Raw genomic sequence first — 11,280 nt, 5'->3', positions numbered from 1 at the left:
ATCTAAGCGTTTAATCAAATTATGATACAATTAAGCTAAAGGCAAATTTAATTTGCTCAATAACAAACAATGGCTTTCAAAACGTTATCCTAAAATATTCATTTACGATGATTTTACCTTAACAATGCACAGTGGGTCAGCATCCAAGGTTTCGTGGCCAGAATTAGTATTTCGATAAAATTTGTTTCAAAACTTGCGGGTTTTTATTTAGGGGTTTTTATATGCAGGTAAATTGAATTCATAGTTGAAATACTCTAAAAAATACCCAAAAAAACAAAATGACGGCTGAAATATGGCTACCAAAATTTAAAAAGAATAATATAGTACGTTTAAATAATTAAGTATAGCAATGAAAATGTAATAATTTTCGGAATTTTATATTAAAAATGAAAAGCAAATTATATTTCCGAAGTAATATTACAAAATAACGCGAATTAATTACAAAATAACACGAAAACATGAAGAAAAAAAAACATAATTTTTGTTTTTCGGTATATTTAGTCCACCATTGCAATACGGGCAAAATGGGGCAGGTTTTTTCGAAAGAAGAAACATCAAAGAAGACAACAAAAAAAGTTTAGCTAATTACCTCGCGGAACTTTTTGGAACTAAGTTTCGAAAGTCATTCAAACATTGCAAAATGTCAAATGATAAGATATAAACTATAAGTTTGTCAAGAGCATTAACTAATCCAACAAATTGAAAAATTGTACTATAACTTCAGACTAATTACTCTGATAAAAATGTAACAGTAAGGTGAAATTTCCGTATATATTTCTGAAGTAAAAATTTAAAAGTTACATTTAAAAAAAAAATTTTTAAACGTATTTTTCATTACACTGTACTCTCGTCAGTCCAAAAAGTAAATTATAACGTTTGGAATGATTATGAATATTTAATTTGGGCTATATTAAAACTGCCTACACATATTTTAGTTGAAAATTTAATTTTTGACTTTTGGCCAAAGATCATGGTCTTCTGGAACACAGTGCAGCGGTGAAATAAAATAACTAGTGTCTGTAGTATTTGACTGTAAGTGAATAGTGAATAGTTACATTAAAGTGTCAGTTTAGGTAATTTTCGATAGGGTGACAAAAAAGGCAAAAATAACTTCTAAAAAGAAGAAATACCTTTTCCAGATAATAATAAAAAATAGTAAATTTATTATACACGGAGAAAAAATTTTGGTAAAATTACCGTTACTGAATGGTAATGACATATCTGATAGAAAAAAAAAACATAATCCTGGTATTAAAAACCAAAATATACCGTATTTTATTCATTTGGGGATTTTTCCATTTATATAGTAGCGGTTTACCAGAAATTTTGGTTTTCAAAATTATAGCCGTTATTACCACTCCTTTTGCATAAAATACAAAACTGAAAAGCAAATTGAACTGAATAAATGATATGAAGCCATTCTCTAAGGTATCATGATTTTACCGAAATTTACCAAATTTTGTCACATATTACAAAATCACATTTCATGGTTAATTTTACCAAAATCATTTCCAAAGCACGTCGGTAAAAATAAGCAAGCTTTTTCTTATTCACATTGAGCCGGAAATACGGTAAATTTTATCATATTCTGGTTGTTTTGAAAATACTTCTTTCTCAATGTAGTTCGCATGAGCCAGAATTCCAATGTTTAATAATAAGAATTTACGTACCAAATATAAAACATGTTCGTAACTATAACAAACACTATGCATTTTTAGAAGCCTTGTAGAAAAAGTCGAAAACTGCTTTATTGCTCGATGAAACCTATATCGCCTTTTATTTCCTCTCAGTTTCATTGAGAAATCTAGTTGTTTTTAACGTTTTTTTCTCATTCTCTTCGTAAGAGATCGACAAGCTTAGAAAGCATTTTTATCTTTCTTGCTTAAATATTAATTTCATCCATGATGGAAAATTTTCTCCAAGTGGTTAAGGTACTTAGCTGTCGTTGTGATTAACTGGGGTTCTTTCCCTGTCGGCAGCTGGAAGTCTACCCACATTCAGATCGATGTGATCAGCTTTTCTAAGATGCTAAGGCGGCCGGAGCGCAATCTTTACCACTTTACAACGATCATGCCGTTAGTCGCGTAATTATGGAGACTTAACGTAATTATGGCACTTGTCGAACACGCAGTTATACCAGCATAAAAAAAAGACATTTTGTAATAATTATTAAAAATTAAAATTTTAGTTTAAAAAATTTCTTCAAAATCAATCAAATGTATTCAAACAAATATAAAGTATTATTCTGAATCTATCAATCAGGTTTTTCAATATTTAGACATTCCAGAAAAACAGCCGCAATAAAACACTTCTTAAAACAGCTTAAAAATCAAATTAATTTTAATAATGATGCATTTGAGAGTTATACATATTCGACTCATTAACATTGTAATAGCTGTTTTTAACGTTTCGCCAAAGAAATCTTAATAAATCAATATAATAATAGTGCATATTTTTAACTGACAAAACAGCAACGGGATGTGGGGGGGAGGGGGAGAGATTAGAAGGGGACTTTTCCATCTACACAAAGCGGTATTTTCCAGAAGCGTGATTCTTAAGAATTAATTCGCCTTCCCCCCACTTGAAATTGAAATTATGATTTTCTGTTGGGTCCTCATCTTAAAGCTGGACTGCACTGAGGAAATATAGCTGAGTCCCACCGCATTTGCACAAGCTAAAAAGAACCAGTGGTTTTAGGTCGATTATAGAAATGCCTTTTAACTTTTCAGATTGTGATTCCTACTTAGGGGGAAAAAATATCGTTTTTATGTTGTTTTAAATTGAGTTTTAATGTAACCTAACCACAAGAAAAAAAAATTCAAAAATTTAATTAATCAAAAAATTAAGAAGTATTAGTTTTTAAAAATGTAAGAAATTGACTTGAAAAGCAATTTTAAAGTTGATCGATGATTTTAATCACACGTTGATTGCGATGAAACTTGATACCTCAATTTTGATTTTTTTTTATTCCTGATTAAAATAATAGCATTAAAAAAAGTCTACATCATAATACATAATAATAAAGAACCTACATCATAATACCGAAAATACATTATTGAACCGCGAAGTCATAATCAAAAACAAGATCATAACGTATATAAAATATATATATATATTTCTCAATCAGACATAATTTATAGCATCGCGTGTTCTGCTTGCGTTTGATTTTATTCTAATTCATACATAGTTCACAACTGTATTATAAATTTATAAACATAATTTCATAGTGGTTTTAAAAAAATAAGTGCAACTTTTTACACCGCAAACTTCAAGTAGATTTAATTATATTTTAGCATTAAGAAAATAAATAAAATTAAATTTTTGTATTCAGCTATTTATATAAGTTTAACTACCTTCACTAAGACAGCTCATCTATTAATAATAAAAGAAAAGAGTTAAAGAGGTTCCGAGAGTTAGGATGTTTTTTTTAACCAGTAACCTTGATACAGTTAGATCTAATCAATAATCCATAATTTATTTCATGTTTCAGTTGCCCTTATGAACTTATTTAAAGTAAGATGCCGATAAAAAAAAGAAATGGATCATTTTTTTAATAAATATAATATTTCTAATAACAAAGTATTGAATAAATTATGAAAAGCATGCACTTATAAAAACTTTCATTATTATTTCTCATCGCGTTATTCATATAAAAATAAAATAATCAGATTTGTTAATCAAGAAATATGTTTTCCTAATAACGGTTTACAACGTTTATTACAGTTCTTTTTAATTTTGATTGAAAAAAAAACCGAATTCTGCTTATTTTGTTCATTTTCAGTTGCAAGCATATATTATACCAAAAGCAAATTTAGTATAACTATATAACTTTGAATTTTAAAGTCGGACATCAAAAAATAACTCATGTTTATTCCTCATTCAACATGTTTGTAATTGTCTTTGTTTACTTTATCTATATCGTTGAGAGTTGCGTGGAAGAAGTTAATTTAGGGTTCCATTGTCGAAAAAAATTTAAAACAGCAGCATTCCGCTTTTCAGCTATTTATGGAAGTTCGTAATATATCAAGCAAATAAATAGTAATAAACGAATGCTATGTTAAGCAAATAAATAATTTAAACGAATGCTTCGTAATCAGCTCTCAGTGAAACTAATAGCTTCTCATCTTATAACCCCATAACAGCAGCAGTTACAGTTTCGTGTAAGGTTTTCCAGCATTTTGAGACTTTTTGAAGTGGATCGTTTCTGCTTGATCTTTTGCAGCGCGAGGCAGTGTCTTGTGAACAGACTTATTAAGGCTTTCGGGAGATGCCCCTCGCATTTTCCGGCGGCACGCTTCAAAGGACAAACACTGTAGTTGCCCAACAAATTTGAGAAGCATTAGAAACAGTTGAAGGAATCATTTCTGCATATGTAACATCGCTCATTAGCAAAGCTTGACGCAGAGCCCTCCCGTTGAGAGTTGACAAAGCAAAGAATTTGAAAAATCGTTTCCACTTTTGGATAAATATTTAAAAAAGGACGGCATAATACAGAAATTTTTTTTCACTTCTTAATACTTTTACATTTATTTTCTTCCTTTGAGTTCGTAATTTTGTAAAAAATATTTTTCTGTAAAATTATTTTAAGTCTGCATATTATGCATGTTAAATTCTGTTTACATTACTTTTTTTTCATTTCTGAAGTAGAAAGCAGCAAATTAAGGTATTTTTAAAATTTTTATTAATTTTTTCTTATATCATTTTGTTTAACTGCAGTTGAATGGTTTAAACTTTTTAGAAACTTCATCGCATAGTGAAACACATATAATAGTTTTTTTCGCTTCATTTTTTTAATAAAAATATGAATATTTTATTTTGAATTTTGAATATTTCCATTTGTATAAAAATCATTATTTTTTGGCATAGTAAGAAAAAACTTTCAATTAAATAAGCAAAATAAATTCAATTAATGTTTGACATATAAACATAAAAAATGGATAAACTTTTTATGGTAAATTATATTCACAAAGGTATTTAGTACAAAGTTAAAAACTAATTTTTTTGCGTTTCTTCGGAATACCCAGTCCTTAAATTGTGGTTTGAAGCAAATTAATATGTATTATAATTCAGATTATTTAGTATATTAATAAGGAAATTAAAACAATAAATGCAGTAGCTAAGCTTCTGAAATGAAGTTTTGCTTTATTTATGAAATATACTAAAAGTAATTTACTCCTTGATAATATTTTTGTTTCATCTTTTTATCAAAACAAATAAATATAATTTACCATTTATCAAACATATATAATTTCTTTCTTAATGTTCGTGAAAGTTTAAAAATTATGAGAATAAGTACAATTTCATTCTGGGATATTGCGTTGAATGATAGATTCTGCCTTTTGAAAAAGCAATTAACAGATTTCATTTTTTAAAAGTAGTTTTTAATTAATAAACTCTAATGGATTTACAGTAATTTTCTTTAAAACTTAATTATTTTTTAAAGGGTGTATTTTGATTTTAAAAATGTAGAAATCATATGATCAAGAAGTTTATATTTTCTATTTATGAGAATTTACACACCATCAAAATATGACTTTTAGGAACTTGGGAAACAATAAGTAAAGTGAAAAATCAATCTTACGATAAACCTTAATCTTAAGTCCTAAATATTGATCAAAGTAATTCGAAAACAGCAATTGGTTAATTGAAGTATTTATGGGGATATTACATTTTAACTAATCGTTTTAGGAAAAGTTCGTGCAGCTTATAATGAGGATAAAAAATATTAAATGATGATTCAAACATATTTTTTAATGATTTGACACTTAAGGGAAGAAAGATTCTTAAAAGAATTCAAAAATATTTATTACAAAAATATTACAATATTTTATTTTTGAAAAGAAATAAAAATAAATTTTAAAAAATGAAGCTTTTTTAAATTATAAATAAATTAAATATTCAACAAGAATTATATTTTAGATTTATTTTACGGATCATAAGTACTTTGCGAAAATCTATACGTTTCATTATATAGTCGTGTACAGTAAAAGAACTTAATAAATTAATATGCTATTTTCGAGACTTATTTTACGGAATCTAAGCAATTCGTGAAAATCTATAAGTGCAATTAGTCGTGCACAAAAAAAAACATAAATAAATGAATATTTTTCAAGTATTATATTTTCGTGATTTATTTTATGAAATCATAAGCACTTCATAAAAATTTAAGAGTATAAGTAGTCATGCACAATAACAAAAATTAAATAATTTAATATTCTACAAGAACTATATTTTCGAGATTTATTTTGCGGATTAAGCACTTCATAAAAATCTAAGTGCAAGTAGTCTGCAATAAAAGATTTTTTGTTTTACAAGCGCAGCTTGAAAATCTATGGCAAGTAATGTGATAAAATTCTATACGATGCATAACTCTTACAATTTAAAAGTAAGAACCATTCATCAAGATTCTTACTGTTATTATATTGTGGTAACTAAGTTCCCAATTTTTTTTTATTTTAAATTTTAATATCCTTATGTCATTAAATTTTATGGCATAAGGTTTCAGAGCATTCTAAAGATGAACAACAATTCACAGGATGTTCAACAGGATGTTCAACAATTTTTTTTCCGTTTGAATTCATTTTTGTTAATTTTCAGATCATTCTGATCATAGCTGAAGGAATCGCTAGTGATTTAATATGTTAAATTTAAATATGGAAATTTTGTCCTCAAAGACGATTCATTCTGGCTGTCCGATTGAGTTCGATGAAAGGCGATTAAGCCAACTTTTACTCAAAAATTCTCACCAAACGACATGGGAACTAGCAGAGAAAATGTTATACTCTCACTCTTTAAACTTCTAAAAAAATTTCAACAAAACGAACGGTGGGAACTTAGTTGCGTACCCAATATATTTCTGATATTTATATAAATATCTATACACCCTTATTTCTGCATGAAGAATTTATTCTAATATACACAATATATTTTTTAATATTCAAGCCTTTATCACATTAATCGCTTTACTATTTTGAATTAAGTCTTAACTGTGTATCGTTCGATTTTTACTCATTCAACGAGCTTTAATTAGCGATCAAATAAGCTATTCCATTTAAGTAGGTAAATTTCCTTTTCTGTTTTCTCGTTTTAATCAGTATTTCCTTTTGAAAGAGTTTTCTGTGAATCAAATATAAAATCAGAAAAATGTAATCTTGCTATTATTGGCATTCTTTTTTTTTCGTTACTTTAATAATAACGGATTTTTGAAAACGGAAATAGTACTCGCGAGGGAAAAATAATTACCACAAATCACAAATATCAAACCATTCACTCAACTCAACCCTGGAGGTTTACCAATCCTATTTTGTAATTATGTTTTCGGCCACAACTTTCTACTACATTGCCGTGGCATCATCAAGGGAGCCATAAAAGTTGTTGCCACCAACCATGGAAGAAAAACACCAACTAAGAATCAAAAGATGGAAAGGGAAATACATTCACTCATTGTAAGAGAGTATTGGAACATTAAATATCCGTTAGTATCAAACGTGAGTATAAAGGAGAAAAAAAAGTATCCATGATTTTTATTAAAAATGGGACTTCATGGGTTATGGGGTGAATTCTGATTAGAATATATTTGTGGAGAATTTTTATGAGAGGATATGTTTTTATTCATGTCGAAGAAATAGCTTATGGGTTCGTATGTGTGAGACTTGAATATCATAGAAATACGGAGTAACTAAAAATTAAAAAAAATTCCTTATAAAACACGAAAACGGATTAGTTTTGTGTGGTATCAATATTTTAATATTTCGATATATCGATAGAAAATATTTATATTTCACGATGTATTAGCAATTTAACTTAAATAACTTTATTTTTCATTCCATTCTTCAATTAGTCCCACAGTGGACTATAATCGTAAGGACACGGTTCCCAATAGAACACCGAAATCAAGTATCACTGGCTGCGGTAAGCAAAATTCTGAAGACTCCTTTAATGTTACAATTAGTTTTTAATTCCTTAGGAATTGTGTATTAGAATTATGAATTTAAAAAATTTTTAAATATATATAAGCTCAAACTTACTAATATGTCGTAATTTATTTACATTTTAAGAAATTTAAAAGCATTCCGTATGTAAATAACATGTAAATTAAATTTAAAGTTATGACCAGTAAGATACTGTGTCTATTTAATACGCTCATATCGGTGATATACCATATCCACGAAGATCATCATCGCGATACTATCGTTGTTCGGATTTAAACTCTACATTTATCGATCATATTATATTTACAATAAATCGTGAAAATATATTTCAAAATATCGTTATTAATGCATGCAGGATCCAATAACTATTGAATGAGATTTTATCATTAAGTATTTTTTATTTGATTTATAACGAATAAAGTATTTTGTTTAGCACAAAGTGATTTGAATAGTTTGAATCCAAAATACAGATTAAGTTGAATCAAAACTAGATTCGAAAAAACAATCTTAGTTACCATGAATTAATTTCGAGTCACTCCTTCTAAATGAGGTGACCCAGGTTTAATTCCCAGTAATAGCTGATCGTTGACACATAGCACACATCGACGTTCGGACGTAAAATATCACAGTGGTATATGAGTCGATGGTTCGAATCCTCTAGCCATCGGACTAACCAAGAGAGTTTTTCGTTAATGAATTTTTCTCCATAAACAGGGGTTATAAATTAATAAAAAAAATCTGCACGAAGACAAGTTAGTCCAAATGCTTCATCCAAGAATTCCTGTGTCTTTTGGAATGGGCTCAAAATTACAACACGACGAATTTGAATAATAACAGCTACGAACCCCATATAGATCTACTACTATTCAAAGCAGATGATAAAATAAAAGTAATTAATTTGGGGTATCTAGGTGGTTAAAAACAATTACTGGAATTAAGTCAAAAAGAATAGGTGAATCCAAGTTTAAGAACTCAGTGTCAAATGCTCTTTCATTTCCCTAAATAACATAAAAAGATAATAGCGTGACCCAGTTTTCCATTGTTGTTGGTGCATTTTTATTGGCCGGAAAATCACAAGTTAGGATCCAGTTTTTCCACACTGATTTCCAAATTTTTTTGTTGTCATCAGCATGAAATTAATAAAATTCATGAAGGTATTGTTTTAATTACATTTTATAAATAGCTTATTATAACTATTTTTATTATAAATATTTTTGATAATATATTACATTTTTGATTAAAAAAAATTTTTAAAAATTTTTTTTTGTATCCTTAATTTAAAGATATTTACCAGTACTACTATTTGTTGCGCTTTCGTTTTTGATTGTTTTCTGAATTAAGACTTTAAAACTAAGATAATTTTTTTTCTATTATAACATAATTCTATGCTGCATTTTACGATAAAGTTACTTAAATCGGTATTTAATCTTATTAACCATTTTACAATTGTTATTTTTTGTACAAATTATATTAGTACACTATTATAAATCACAGTTAAAGAGATCCGTTACCTGATTCAAAACTTAAGGATCAGCTTCATGCACAACAGGATGCATACAAAAATTGTATTTCATATATCTGTTCATTTTTAGAGCAGAAGTATTAAATCTCGGCTGTGAACTCACCAAATTTGTTACAACAATAAGCTTTTAATTTTAAATGTTTTTTAAAAAATGGTTACTTAAAAACATTTCTTGTGTTCACTAACAGAACTTAATAGAATCATAAGGGAAATATTTGAATGTGGGAAGTGGGAGTATAAGTGTGAGCTAACAGAATTTTTTTTTTAAGGTATCCGACTACCTTCGGGACAAAATTTTTGAAAAATAAATATTTTTCACAACATTATTGCAATTTATATTGTATATTAATTTAAATAAGCATATTTAATAGAGAAAATTTTAATATACAGGAAATTTTTTGTTTTAAGAGTATTTTTTAATTAATTTTAATGAAAATAACTCATTAACGGAAAACACTCTACACAAAAAACTATTGTACATGCAGCTATCAAACTTTTTGAGCCGTTTCGTATAACCCTCTGAAGTGTTATGAACCTCAACTTAAATGATAGCATGAAATTAAAAAAATTTATGGAGTGTTAAGCATATTTTTCCATTTTTTTTTCACATTTTCTTCACATTATCTACTGCAAAATATCTCATAAAACAAAAAATAATACAGTTATCTGAATTCTGGAGGTCTGTTACATAACCACCAATATAAGAAACAATCTCTGAAAGTTTGAAGACAAATTTATTATAATTAGTTGAGTTATCTTGTTTTCCGTAGACAAAAAACAGCAAAATTGTCATTTTGAGAAAAACACAATTAAAGTTTATAATTACATTTTTTCTAAAAACTATGAATGTTTGTCAGTAGGAAGTTGTTATATTTTATAGGGGGCACATTCCTTCACACATTTTATTAGTTTTATTTAACGTAGCGATATTTTAACGTATTATTTAGCGATATTTTAAAGTATTTAGTGAATAACATCAAAAGTCTACTACTTATAAAGCATTTAACACAGGAACAATTTTTTATTTAACAAAAATCTTACTGTATTTTCACACTTTAATATATATGTCTAAATATAGTTTTTATTAATAATTAGAAGTAAAAAATATTTTTTATAATATTTATAATAGCTCAAATCTAGAATTTTCTTCTAAATGCAATTTGTTATCATAGCAAACCGGACAACATAATGAAGCTAATATCACCATTAGGATCTCAATATCAATTATTCGATTGCCACACAGATTGTTTTTATCCAAAGGCATCAGTTCTTTATTGACATCCATAGAAATCGATAATTTTGAAGAGCTTGAAGTAATAGATTCATCTGCTTTACACAATTTTGAATAAATGGTATAATCAACTTTACTCAAATCATCGCTTTTGGTGGCATGTTGATTACCGTAATATTTACGTTTCTTAGATCGAGAAGTACGTCCCTTACCCATTTCAATAAATTCATCAAAATAAATAACAAATTTTTTTGAAAGAAATCAATAAATTTCTTCAAAACAAATCAAAATCAAGATATAGAAAGTACGCTTCAAATGTAAGCAAACTATCAGAAAATATGCTAACTTTTCATGTTACCCACAAACAGTAACCACGAAACGTAAAATCTAATTAAAATATAATTCAGATTATTAGCCGTGAGTTTAAGAGCTTTTAAAAATTAAATATCTAAGAAAAATAAACACACAAATAGAAATGGAACCGAAACTATTACCTACTACCGGCTTCATTTTTGTAATTTCCGGTAAGTTGGACAGCTGTCATCTGTTACTAAAATAGCTATAACTAAAGTTCTGCTAGACGTGCATTCAAAAAC

Source organism: Parasteatoda tepidariorum, chromosome 1 (genome assembly GCF_982258835.1).
Source record: "Parasteatoda tepidariorum strain Cologne lab strain chromosome 1, Ptep-v5.0, whole genome shotgun sequence".
In the NCBI taxonomy this organism is placed as follows: Eukaryota; Metazoa; Arthropoda; class Arachnida; order Araneae; family Theridiidae; genus Parasteatoda; species Parasteatoda tepidariorum.
Note: the sequence above shows the minus strand (reverse complement) of the source record.